The following is a 12,733-nucleotide window of genomic DNA, read 5'->3' as shown; positions in this document are numbered from 1 at the left end:
CTGGCGCCACAGGCGCCAGGACTGGCCCCATGAGGGCTTTTGAAGAGGATGCCAGGCTCTAGAGGCCCGAGTCCTGACTCCACCTGGCCAATGGGTTTGCCAGAGGGGGTTTTGGGCGAGGGTCGTGACACCACCTTTAGTAGCGGTGGGATGGCAGTGCGTATTTCTATGAGGCTAGCAATGTCGTTGCCTATCATGTCCACTTTGGTAGTGATGGTGTCCCGGTCCAACCGGTACAGGGTGTGGATCTGCTCAGGGGTTAGATTGAATGGACTGGGTCTGATGCGAGGGATTGTTGGCTGCCTACGAGGGACTACTGTCTGCACTGGTGGTAATTGCTGGGCCTGTCTCACCCTCCTTCTCCTCCTGCGTCTCCTCTGTGCTGCCTGTTGTTGCTTCTGTTGTTGCTGTAGTTGCTGTTGTTGCTGTAGTTGTAGCACTATAGGCATGTCCTCCAGCTCCATGATTGCAACAGTTAGTGGTAGCATTTTGGTGTAGGAAGGGGTGTGGTGTGTGGGTGTACTCCTTTTATACTGGGACAGACTCCATTGAGTCCACCTGTGGTGATTGTGTGCACCTGTGGCAGTTGCCTTGATTGCTGATTGCTGTTTGCGGGTGGTTCGCGATGCCTGTATGGCAGGCATCGTCCAGCCCCTGATTACCGGATTCGGGATGCCGGTATTTGCATGTCCGTGTGGGTTGTGATGTCCTCCTATTACCAGCATGCCGGTATTTGCTCCCCGAAGGGACGCGTGTACGCGCACATGCCGGTACGAGGGGGCACGGTACGGGTGGTGCCCGTATTGGTGGGTTGTCAGGTCAGAATGCCCCGGACCCGTTAACGATGCCACTATTACCATTCCGCCTTCCTTTTTTCATTACCTCCAATCTCGTATTGAGGCCCACTCTCTGTAAATCACTCAATATGTTAATTAGTTCACCAACTAAAATTTGTAGGACTTTTAGCCCAACAGGGAAATGGATACCCTGCAATACTATTGGGGTCTTTTACAATGCTGTATCCAAGTTGCAGTGCTGTTGCACTAGACTCTATCCAACTTACACATCAACAATCTCATGTTGTAAGCATGGCTTTTACAAAAGTAGCCAGGTAAAGCCTTTTCCGTTCTGGCAAAAGCGCTTGGAAGTGAAGGCAGCACTGTTGGCATGAGCACAGCTTTTGATATATGTGATATATAAGTCATTAATAACGCACCTCTACACAAGTGTTTCTCTATACACTCAGCAGTTCCCGCCTCCTAAGTACTTGTAAAAACCGAATTTGGTTACCTGCAGTGTCCACCTCCATCTCTCCACCACCGCCGTTAGTAGTTGCAGCAGACATGGCTTCTGTTGCTCCTGTCACCACCACCATCTTCCTGATCGACAATGCACACGGGCGAGCATAAATGCTGCCCGGTCAGAGGCAAAAAATAAGCCCAATATAGCTTAGAATTAATCCCAAAACAAGCAGAGACACACCAAAAATAAGGCCCAAACTTTAAGAGGGTTAAATGATCTTGGGGAGTCCTCTGTGGCTGGGAGTCTGCTGAATCTTATTGGCTGTTGGATCTTCTCTCTTATTGAAGCAGTTATTCGGCTTCTGAATCTATCAGAGAGAGGCAGGCAGCAACTCATTCATGCAGCAGCAGGGCTGAAAGAGCAGGATGGACAAAAAAAGCCCCAAAAAAAGAAATGTGTTCAAATTATATGTGACTTGCCCAAAAACAAGCCCAGTGTCACTTATAATAAGCAGACATGACACCACTGGAATGAGCAGCTCGTGTGTGACGTGTGGGTTCTTAAAAGTGCCTTTGTGGTGGGTCTCACGCTGGCGTCCCTCAGGCCCTCTCACCCTGCATGCGGCTGGCCAGCTGGATATCTTTGGGCATTATGGTCACCCGCTTGGCATGTACGGTACATGGGTTGGTGTCCTCAAAGAGCCCCACCAGGTAGGCCTCGCTGGCCTCCTACAGGCCATGATGGCTGAGCTCTGGAAGCACAGGTAAGTCTTGAAGTCCTATGCAATCTCCTGCACCAGGCGTTGAAAGGGCAGTTTCCAGATGAGCAGCAAGTGGATGTCTGGTAGCACGGGGTCTCCCTGAGGGCTACGGTGCCCGGCTGATAGCAGTGTGATTTCTTGACACTGCCCGTGGCAGAAGAACTCTTGCGGGCATATTTGGTTGCCATCTGCTTGCGAGGCACCTTGTCTCTGGTGGACTTTTGGGCGGTCTGCTTAGTATGGGCCATGGCAACACTATGAGACTTGCTCCCTCTCAACGTACGGCATGCAATGGTCTGGCTGAAAGAAGACCAAGATCTGCTCCAATAGGCTAGGACAATAACAGGAACAGGCATGGACGGCGTCAGACCCTTTCAACTTTTTTAAATGAAAAGAGCCTCTGGGGGCCCCCAGCAACTGCCCCCATATTGCCAGTCAGCAGTCTAATAACATGGTGACATATTCCTTTATCCACTTACATTCTGGGGCTTACAGTGTGCGTTTTGCAGCGCTCCCCTTACAAGCTGTGTCTGCTGGAGCTTGTCCGGCTATCACTTCCATTGGGAAAAACATAAGAGTTTTCACCTTGCTGCCTTTCAAAACGGGTTCCTCCACATCAGTTACTTGCTTTCAAAGAAGGAGTCATTACTGTTCAGCAGTCATTCAGTGTTTCAGCTCCCTGCTGGCTCACATAATATAATAGCGGCTAGTAACCTTATCTTTAACTCCATTATGATGTATCCCCCCCACAGGTGCCTTAGGCTGCTTTCTGCTCTAAGCAAGAGGGCCCCCCCAACCATCATGTTGAAATGGGTGCCCCCACACATCTTCAGCCGGACATGGGAACAGGTTTGAAAAAAATCTGCCACCCTCATTGACGAGTTCGAAGGCTGAAGGTCTGTCTGCTGAAAAGCGGATAACAGGGCGACAAAACAAAGATTGAACTAGAATTCTGCTTGTACAACAGATTGACCTCCTTCATTGGGGGTTGGGGGGGCGGGGCAAACTAGGGCGTTGTTGACAGTACAGGAAGGCTATATAAACTCTATGCAAGTGAAGCGCAGGCAGCAGACGTCTCTGTCGAGCCTGCAAGGGCAGTTTGGATTCTCATGGCAAAGCTGTCTGGGTTCTTCATCCTTCAGAGCTGAATAGAGCAAGTACCGTTAACGATGGGGGCCGGGGAAGCGAGGGTACATGTCAACCATTATCACACAGTCCTTGGAATCCAATATCAATTGAGATAGAAACGAGGCACAAGGGAAAGCATCGGGTTAAGGGATGGTTTGCTTATGACATTAAGAGCTTGTGGCTCCAGCTAAAAGGCACAAGCCAGCCGTTAAAGCCAACTGCAACACACGCACAAATGGAAAGCAACCCGCAGGTAAAGTAAACTGGTCATCAAGGAAATTGGCCCTGGAGCTAAAGCGCTCAGATGGGGCAAGAGCGACTTTGGCGGCAGTCGAAGTGCTTTTTATCCAACACCTGCAAAGAGCGCTGTAACAGGAAGCGGCAATTGGAGCATTTGCATACCCGGCTTTGGTTGTAGAGAAGAGCTATACAGAGCCTGACCCATGACTATCCTTAAGGTAGTGGGACGTGTAAGTCACTTGAAGAGAGAGGATATGTTACAAAGTCTGTTCCTCTAATAGGGACTTGCCGGAGTGTGCGTAACAGTGATTTAGGACCGTAGAAGCTTTGTCAGGTTTCTGCTTCCATGTAATTACCCTGTGAATGACCAGGCCGGGCCAGTGGTGGTCACTGTCAGCATTTAAGCACAACAATAAACACACAAAGGCAAAGATAAGCGGAAGCAAACGCGACAAGAAACCTGGAAAATTTATATGCGATTTTGGGCTAGAACAAGCCCAAAGTCGCTTCTAACAAGCGGACCTGCCAACACTGCTGCACAGGTCAGATGAACTTACTGGTGCTCCCGCAGTTTCCTCCAGCCTTCGCTGAGTATCAGGGGCGTTGCTAGGGGGGGGCTAAGGGGGCTATAGCCCCTGATCTTTTGGTTGTAGCCCCGGATAGAATCTCAGGAGCTACAGCCAAAAGACCAGCTAGCCCCCAGTCCCAACAGTTCCGACAGCAGCTTAGCCCCGGGTCTTTTCCAGACCTAGCAACTCCCCTGCTGAGTATCATGCTGCGCATGGGCAGTAGCTTGCAACTCATTAAAGTATGGTCAAAAATGCCGGAAGCATAGTCCTCCTTGAAAAAACAAGGCCGAACCGGAGCTTCATCCATTTCCTCATCAAGCGTTGGCAAGTTGCCATGCCAACGCCACAGACTGCTCTCGAACTCCCCTTTCTCCTTTCATTTTTGCAATACCAAAGTTTTGGGCATTAGGTGGTGCTAATACAACCAAACGCACCAAAATCAACAACTCACCCAATATGGCGGAATGCTCATGGTTACTATTTCTCCTTCGGTGTCTGACTAGTGAGTGGCATATCTCAACATATCTACCTTTAGGGTCTTAAAATATGTCTGCATAGCTGTATATACCAGATGTCTTGTATGGCACTCTTTGAATGTTGTGTTGGTGTAACATTTCTCTTTTCAATGTTTTTTTGCAAATGAAGCAAGGTCTTAGGATGGACTAGATAATGAAATCTGTTTTTTTTCTCAAAAAGATCAAAAATGAGCATTTCCAGGTTGCATAAGGAACTTTGTCCATCCATCCATCCGTCCACTTCTTCCCTTGGGCTCAGCGTCCTGGGGGTCAAAATGAGAGTGCCTCGCGTTCCATGTTTTTTGTCCCCTGCACTTCTTTCTTGGCTTGGGCACTGCACTTCTCACTAGTTGCTCTGTTTAGGATGCTACATTGCTCTGAGGTCCCTTCTACGTCCTGGGCTCACAGTTTGACAGAGCTTGCTAGTTCTGGGATGTGAGCTGCGATGATCGACTCTGCTACACTCATGGCCAACACTGGCTGATCGACATTCCCCCCACAAGACACCTCTTGTCTATTGCTCAACCTTCATGTCTTCTCTCGATGGCCTCCACTCTTATGACTCTCCTCAATGCCCTGCACAGATAGGGACATCTTCATCTCCCCTCTTAGCTTCTCTTCCGTCCACCCGTTTTCCTTCTTCTGAGATCTCTGATTATCTGCCCTCCTCTAGTTCTCTAAATCTTTCCTCCACTCTCATTAATTCTGTTTTTCCAGCCCGCCCCTTTTTGGAATCTCTTGGCTTTCCCAATCCTCCACATCTGTGAAGTCTTTCTCAACATTAACTGTCTTTCCCCCAATCCACTTTTTGGGTTCTCCACTTTTTTGCTACCTCTTATTCTCACAGGCTCCTTCACAAGGATGGCTCCCTCTGCTCGCAACTGTATCACTATTTCACCCCAACATTAAATGATCCCCCTCGCCAGGTGTTTCCACTCCTTCGTTGAGCCTTTACCTCTTTCACCTCCTCCTCCAACTGACCACCTTCTCCAGGTATTTCTGCTCTTCTTCTAAGCATATCACCTCCTTCTCCAACTATTCTCCTCAACAGGTCTTTCCACGCTCCATTGTGGGCCTGCCTCCTGAGATCATGAACGTTGAAGTGTGCTCAGCCATGGTGTTCCAGGCACCAAGAGTGGAGATTGGCTTGTAAGAATTACATTGTCATTTACTGCTGATTCTGAATGGTTCACACTAACAAGCAGTAGAGAACTCAAGCCTTATAAAGTGGGGTACAAAAACGTTTATTTTATGACACAAATGAACTTAGAATGTGGGATTTACTGATGAAAAAATATGGTTTTCCAAATAAATCGAAGAAGAGCACTTCCAGCTTGAAACAAACCATAGTCAGTCTGTCCATCGGCCACTTAACTTGGGCTCTGTGGCTTGGCCGTCAATACAAAAGGCATCAAGAGTCTATGCGGACAAGACACACCCAACCCAGATGTGTACCTTTTCAGGGAATTCTCTCTTTCAATCTATCATGAGCAATGAGTCATGGCCATCTGATGCATGTTGGATGACCACTGATGTCTGTAGGGAACACATCTCCAGTGTGCAGTTCATACTCATTTTTTATGTTGGGGTTTCTATTTGGAAAGAGACATGGGCCTGCGCTGTACTGCATGAGGAACACTTTGTGAATCTTTGGCAGGGATATGCAACCTCTGGCTCTCCAGATCTCTTGGACTACATCTCCAATAAAACCCAACCAGCATAGTCATTGGAGTGTGAACGTAGTTGTTGTAGTCCAAAACATCTTGAGAGCCACAGGATCCAGACCCCTGATCTAGGATCTTGTAAGACTGTGGTTATGCAATTCCATGGCGTTACTTGAAGCCTTTGTAACACCCTCTACAGGTGTGTGAGACAAATGATGGGTCACAAGTCCATTGACTACCCACGTGTGCAAGCCCTTTATCATCCCCCCAACCCAAACCTGCCTCAATGTTTGACATTAACAGGTGTAATATTTGACGATCTCATGCTTCTAAATTCTAACCCTCTACAGCACCTGCAAATATAGAGCAGGGATTTCTGAGAGACCCTATGTAATTGGCTGTAGCACCTCACAACTGTATGGCAGTGATGGCGATTCATCGCGACGGACTGCAGGTTATAACATTGAACAGTTGATCCATGTAAAAAATTGGTGACCAAAACAGTGCACGCAAATAAGTCGTCTGTCTTTTTTAACATTCCCAAAACGTTATTTTCGGATCTGGAGCTGCGCTCCCAACCCAACTAAAAACGCATCTGTTGGAATCTGCTGCTGCGACTGTCTGCTTGGCCCTTGCCAGTCAGTGACACAGGGAAATGAAGCACGAGCCGGCTGCTGAGCACGCGGATCCCCGGCCTTCACAGGAACGTTTTGTTCAATTAGCTGCATACGCGACGTCTTAATGCACAAGAGGACTGCGGCATCGCAGGTTCCCTCATAAAGGGAATGGAGGCAAAAGAATTCTGTAAACGTTCATTGCTTTTGTCAGTAACAAGGCACTGGATCCTGCATTTCAGAAGACCCAGATCACACAATGTTGCGCAGCACAGCAGAAAGTTAAGAATTTCATTTTTTAGAAAGAAATGCCTGTATGGTTATATACATCTAGGTTTAGTTATCTAATCATACACAGGGGCCCTCATTACGATACTGGCGCTAAACCATGGCGCTATTAGCACCGTGGTTGGTGCCGGTATCGTAACGAGTCCGCCAATCTTCAATGGGGAATTACCACCCCATTCCAAGGTAGGCGGGGCGGTAATTCCCCATTGAACATTGGCCCTTCCCCATTCCCATTTTTGCCCCATAGGGCTCAATGGGACTGGGGAAGGCGGTAAGTACGGTACCGCAAATTGCGGTACCGTACTTACCTCGAGAGTCCCTTTGAGGGTCCCTACTTTAACGGCTGGTCTAGACCAGCCATTCAGGTCGGGTCCCGCAAAGGGACCTCGTAGTAAGGCGCTAAGTGTTTAATGGAGCCGCAGACTTTTACGTCGCCGTTAAATACTTAGCGCCAGGGTCCTAATGAGGGCCAGGGTAAGTATAAGAAGAACACACTGAGCAAAATGTTCTGTTAATTTGCAGGTCAAGTATGGGAAAAAGCCTAAAGTGTACATATTTTATACACAAATGTCCCTCTGCACACTGTAAGATATGCTAGGTACAGCCAGAAGATACACTTTTGGTGTGACAAAACGAATTCTACCCTGCGGGTGTAGAAGGGTGAGTAGTGGCCAAGGCCCTCAAACTGCTACAAACCAAGAGAGATCCAAATCAAGTAATACAGGCACACTTAAGAGAAATACCTCCTTGGCCTTTGGTGTTAACCTGGGCCGATGGAAGGCTATACTCTCAAGCACGGTGTGAAAGAGATTCAGTAGCAGCCCAAAGAGCAATAGTACAACAGTCCAAAATAAAGGGAATGACCAATTGAGGCTCTATACCTGCGGTGTACCGCTGACACATCACACAGTTATTTAGAAATGTGGTCACATGGTCCTGCAAGTTTGGCAAAAACCATTCTTCCTGTATTTCGGCAGCGATATGTTACTTTGAGACATGCACTGGGTAATGCAACTGGTCCAGGGCTGTTTTAAGCAGCTCCTGGCGCATTACAGGCTTCCCTGTGTTGTTTGCCTCAATATCATGTCTCTGGGGGACAATGAGCACCCTCTCTGAACCCATAAGTCCTGCTTTTGCTGTGGTACCATTCCTTGTAATTCTGTTATGTGAGCCACAGGTACTGCATTACAGCCCTCAGTAAGGACTGCTTGCTGTTGTGCAATGTCAGCAATTATAGATGTCTTTTCTTCCCTGCAGGCAATATACTGGGCCATTTCTAGTGGCAGATACGCTGCTTATATGACTGCTGCAACAGCTCTGTCATTTCCCTGGAATATTAAATCTGTACTCTTGGTATGGACTGTGCACTTAACTACTGCCAGTGCCACAGGGAGAGGCAGTGCTACAATTCATCTGGACAATAATGTTGCATGCTATACTGGGGTGCCATCACTTTTCCTGAATTCCCTCTTTTCCCATCTAGAGTGCACCATGGAGGTGACATATGCAGAGTCAGAGAACATGGTAACGCAGTGCCCTTCGAACATTCCTATTGCTGTTATGAATGCAATGAGCTCTGCTGCGTTTGCAGAGTAGTGCATGGGCAATCTGATTCTGGCCCAAAACAGGAACTCCCCATGGTTGTAACACACTACTGATGAACCCGTGGGTCAAAACCTTGAATTCGGATCTATCGTTGATGACCCGTCAATAAAGACCATCTCTCCCTCATCTAATTGTTCTTCCTGAAGTTTGGTGCGCTCCTCTACAGTGTCCATTTGTGACACACAATCATGCGCATACTCCCTGTCCTTGAGCGGCTGCACTATGAATGTGGCATGGTTGACGGTGCTGCATTCACTATCTGGATGGCGGAATTTGACAGTATCACCTCATACCATGAGGCACATTCAGTGGTCAGGCTAGATTTGGATTTCTTTAAGATGGCAAAAAGTGCATGCTCGACATAGTGTCACTGGGCAGCCCATAGTTATTGCTGATGATGTATAAATCACAAATGCTGCTGTGGCAAGTGCTTGTTAGCAGGGGAAGTGTCCCTGCATCACTGGGTCCAAAAAGACAGCTGTAGTATGCCAGGGGTTTGTGCCCTGGTGGCTTCTTCCGGTTGAGAACAGCTGTCATTATGGCACCATTAGAATGTGAGAAGAGAAAGAACATTGTATTATAATGTGGGGTCACCAAAACTGGTGCGTTGCTGAGTACTTCTTTTTACTCTGTCAATGAGTTGATCATTTCCTGCATCCATGCTATGGGGCCTTTAGTTTTTTGTGCTTCTTTTAGTCCCTATAGGAGGGGATTGGTATATGTGAAGGAATCAAATACCAACAACCTGCCATACTTACATAGCCCTAGGGACTGCTGCATTTCCTTAACAGTTTTTGGCTGTGGTGTATTGTGCACTGCCGATGCCCTTTCTGGGGTAAGCTTCCCACCCTCTGATAGTACCTGCACCAGCTACACCACTTCTCTTTTGCAATATTGCAAATTTCCCCTGTCAACTTGTATCCCGTCTCTGCCAATAGTGTCAGGAGTTTTACTGAATCTGCCCTTACATGTTCTCTGTGGCACTACACACCAGGCGGTTATCAACAAACTAGATCACAGTTCTAAGCATTTGTAAGTTACTTAGGTCCATCTGTATTACTCTGTTAAAAAACTCTTGGAATTCGAAATACCCTTGAAGTAAACGGGTTTGTTCAAACCTCGTTCAATGGTAAGTAAACACAGTGAGGTGCTGTGACTCAGGGAGCAATGGAATCCCATTGCACCCTGATTCATAGTACCTCACTGTGTTCAACCAAAAGGAATACTTTTTCTTAAATCATTTACTGTGAAATATGTGACTGCTTTGGGGATATCATACAAAATAGAAGCCAGTTTTGGCAGCACTGGATACTCTGCCTCCACTATGCTATTCAAGGAGCACAGTTCCTGAATAAATCTCCAGAAACCCCCTTTGGCTTTTTTGACAGGGTAAATGACTGTGTTATATGAGGATTCCAATGTCCTAGTTATGCCCTGTCGCAACAGGGCAAAACATGTTTCATACACTCCATCATCTGCTTCTCATGACAGGGGGGATTGTTTCAATTGGGGCAAGAGTACCTCTTCTTTCAGCTTGATACAGACTGCCCCTGCTTCTTTCAGCAGGCCCACGTCATAGGGCCACTGTTCCACATTTCCTTTGGAACTTTACTTCAATCCTCTTGTGCATGTGCTGATGTGGTGTTTAATACTTGTATTTTCTGGGGAACCTCTCTGGGTTCTATACTCACCTGGCATGGTATGCATATCTAAAACATCAGTTCTTCAGCGTAATTATCATTTCTGAAAGGTTTTCATCAGTCAAGTCTGCCAAGCGTTGTGTTGGGTCGACACACAGGACAGTGCTGCACTCTGTACCCTCTTCGTTCACCCCACACAAAATCACAATTTCTTTCCTCTTGAGTGTAATGTAATGTGATGATCATTCCTGGTGCTATTTTTTTGTGCTCTGCTAGTCTGAAAAAAAACTCTGCAGGCAATCGGATGATGTGATGTTTTATTCTCAGCACCCACCCTAACAGTATCTGTAGTATGTAGAGGAACAGCTCTGGGCTCAGTGGTGCTTTACTTTACTTTATGATTTTATATCGCACACCTGTGACATGGAGTCTTATGGGACACAGGATGATGTGTGTACAGAATGTTTTCAATGGTGTAATGACCTGTGTGTGAAATATGCCTGCTGTTGAACACGCAATACCCTTTGCTGAAAATGAAATGAAATGGCCATGCTCAGTTTGCTCATGTCTCTGCCCAATATGTGTATCGGTGTGCCCCTTGTATAAAGTAGGTGTGCCACAATCTGCTGTGTGCCTATGGTGAGAGGCAAGTCTTTAGTAATAGGAACCGATACCACAGCCACAGAAATCCTGTGTGCCCCTCACTCTGTTCGACAGGGGAAGCTACCCCTATCTAATACAGGAATTGGTTGCTCCTGTGTCGACCAAAAATTTGAAATCTTTGTCTCCTATCTTCACTGCCACCTTGAGATCCTGTTCAGGATCTGCAATTACCAAAAGTATTGGGCACATCATAGTCCTCTGTGGGATTGCATTTGTGTATTCATGTTTGACCCTGGGAATATGAATGGGTTACCTCCAAGCACTGTGGCTTCCCTGAAGTGAGCTGCTGTGTTCTGTGGTAGCAACATGCTGTCCTGTGTGTCTGTGAGTGTGCTTGTGCCTATAGGTTCTGAGTTGGCCGGCGCTAGCTGCTTTTGGCTATTGGTCTGTGGTGCTGGAGCGACTGAGGGTGCTCATATCTGAACATTTTGGGAGAGCGGCACCTACATCTGTTGGGTTGCATTTGTAGCTGTGAGGGCTGTATCTGGGCCTGTGGCACTTGTGTCTGTTTGTGCAGAGGATAGGTAGAGGTCTGGTACATTGGTATCCCACACCATGGTCATACTGTGTCTGTGGTCTGCTCATAAAGTCTTGCGCAAAGTGACCTACCTGGCCACAAAGGAAACATTGCCCTTCTCCGAACCTGGGTCTCAGTCCTCCATATCTGTATCCCCTTTCCCTCTCAGGGTATCCCTTCCTTATGATATGGTATGATATGATATGATATGGCATTTGTAACGCGCCTATACACAAGTGTTTTAAGGAGCGACGAGGCAGGGAGGGGGGAACAAGGGGAGACAGACAACGATCCTACTAGGCCAGGTGTCATTCAGATCCAGTGAAGCGATTTCAGTCCTGGAGAGATACGGTCCCTGGGCTTGAGGCCAAGGACAAGTCTCGCAGTCCTGTTCTGGATGAGTTGCAGAGGGCAGAGAGTAGAGGCAGGCAGATTTAGATAGAGGCTGTTACAGTAGTCCAGCTTCGAGAGAACCAGGGCTCTGGAGACAGTGAGCTTCTGGGGGAAGGAGAGGAAAGGAAGGATACCTCTGAGGAGGTGCAGCTGGTAGTGTGACTTCTTGGAAACGTCAGAAATGTGAGGAGAGAAGGAGAGTGTGGAGTCGAAGATGACCCCGAGGTTTTTTGCCTTGCAGGTAGGAGCAGGAAGAGGGCCAAGAGAGGCCAGCCAGAGAGCTGCAGGGAAGGAGGGAGTGGGTGTGCAGATGAATAGAATCTCGGTCTTACTGGCATTAAGGCAGAGGTGCTTGGCGGCACACCATTCCTGGATAGCAGAAAGACAGTCAGAGATGAGGGAGGAGAAGAGGAGGCAGAGGGTAGCCTGAAAATGAGCTGGGTATCATCCGCATAGCACTGAATGTTGGTGCAGAGAGCAGCGATACGGTGGGCGAGAAGTGCCAGATACTGGTTGAACAGCCAAGGAGAGAGGTTAGAACCCTGGGGGACACCACAGGTAGAGAAAAAGATGTCAGACAGGAAAGACCCCAGTTGGACCTGGGAGGGTCGATTTGAGAGGAAAGAGGTCAGCCAAGCCAGAGCCTGACCAGTGATACCCAGGTTATCACGGAGACGGTTCAGCAGGATGGTATGGTTGACAGTATCAAAGGCAGAAGAGAGATCAAGCAAAATGAGAACACATGGAATGTTAGAGTCAAGGTTCGAGAGCAGGTCCTCACGGATGTTCAGGAGAGCAGTTTCCATTCTTCTGGCAGCTCTGAAGCCAGACTGATGGTCATGAAGGCTACCAACAGATTCAGCATGGAGATTAAGTTGGGAGATGGCAAGTTTCT

General features: G+C 47.7%; 1 pseudogene; it reads right to left on the bottom strand.

Annotated features, from left to right (window-relative positions):
• Nucleotides 1-1,841: 1,841 nt before the first annotated feature.
• On the bottom strand, nt 1,842-2,250 carry LOC138565909 (histone H3, embryonic-like; annotated as a pseudogene).
• Nucleotides 2,251-12,733: the final 10,483 nt, after the last annotated feature.

This window comes from Ambystoma mexicanum, chromosome 2p (genome assembly GCF_040938575.1).
Source record: "Ambystoma mexicanum isolate Mex_15411 chromosome 2p, UKY_AmexF1_1, whole genome shotgun sequence".
Classification (NCBI taxonomy): Eukaryota; Metazoa; Chordata; class Amphibia; order Caudata; family Ambystomatidae; genus Ambystoma; species Ambystoma mexicanum.
This window is presented reverse-complemented; position numbering and strand designations above follow the sequence as displayed.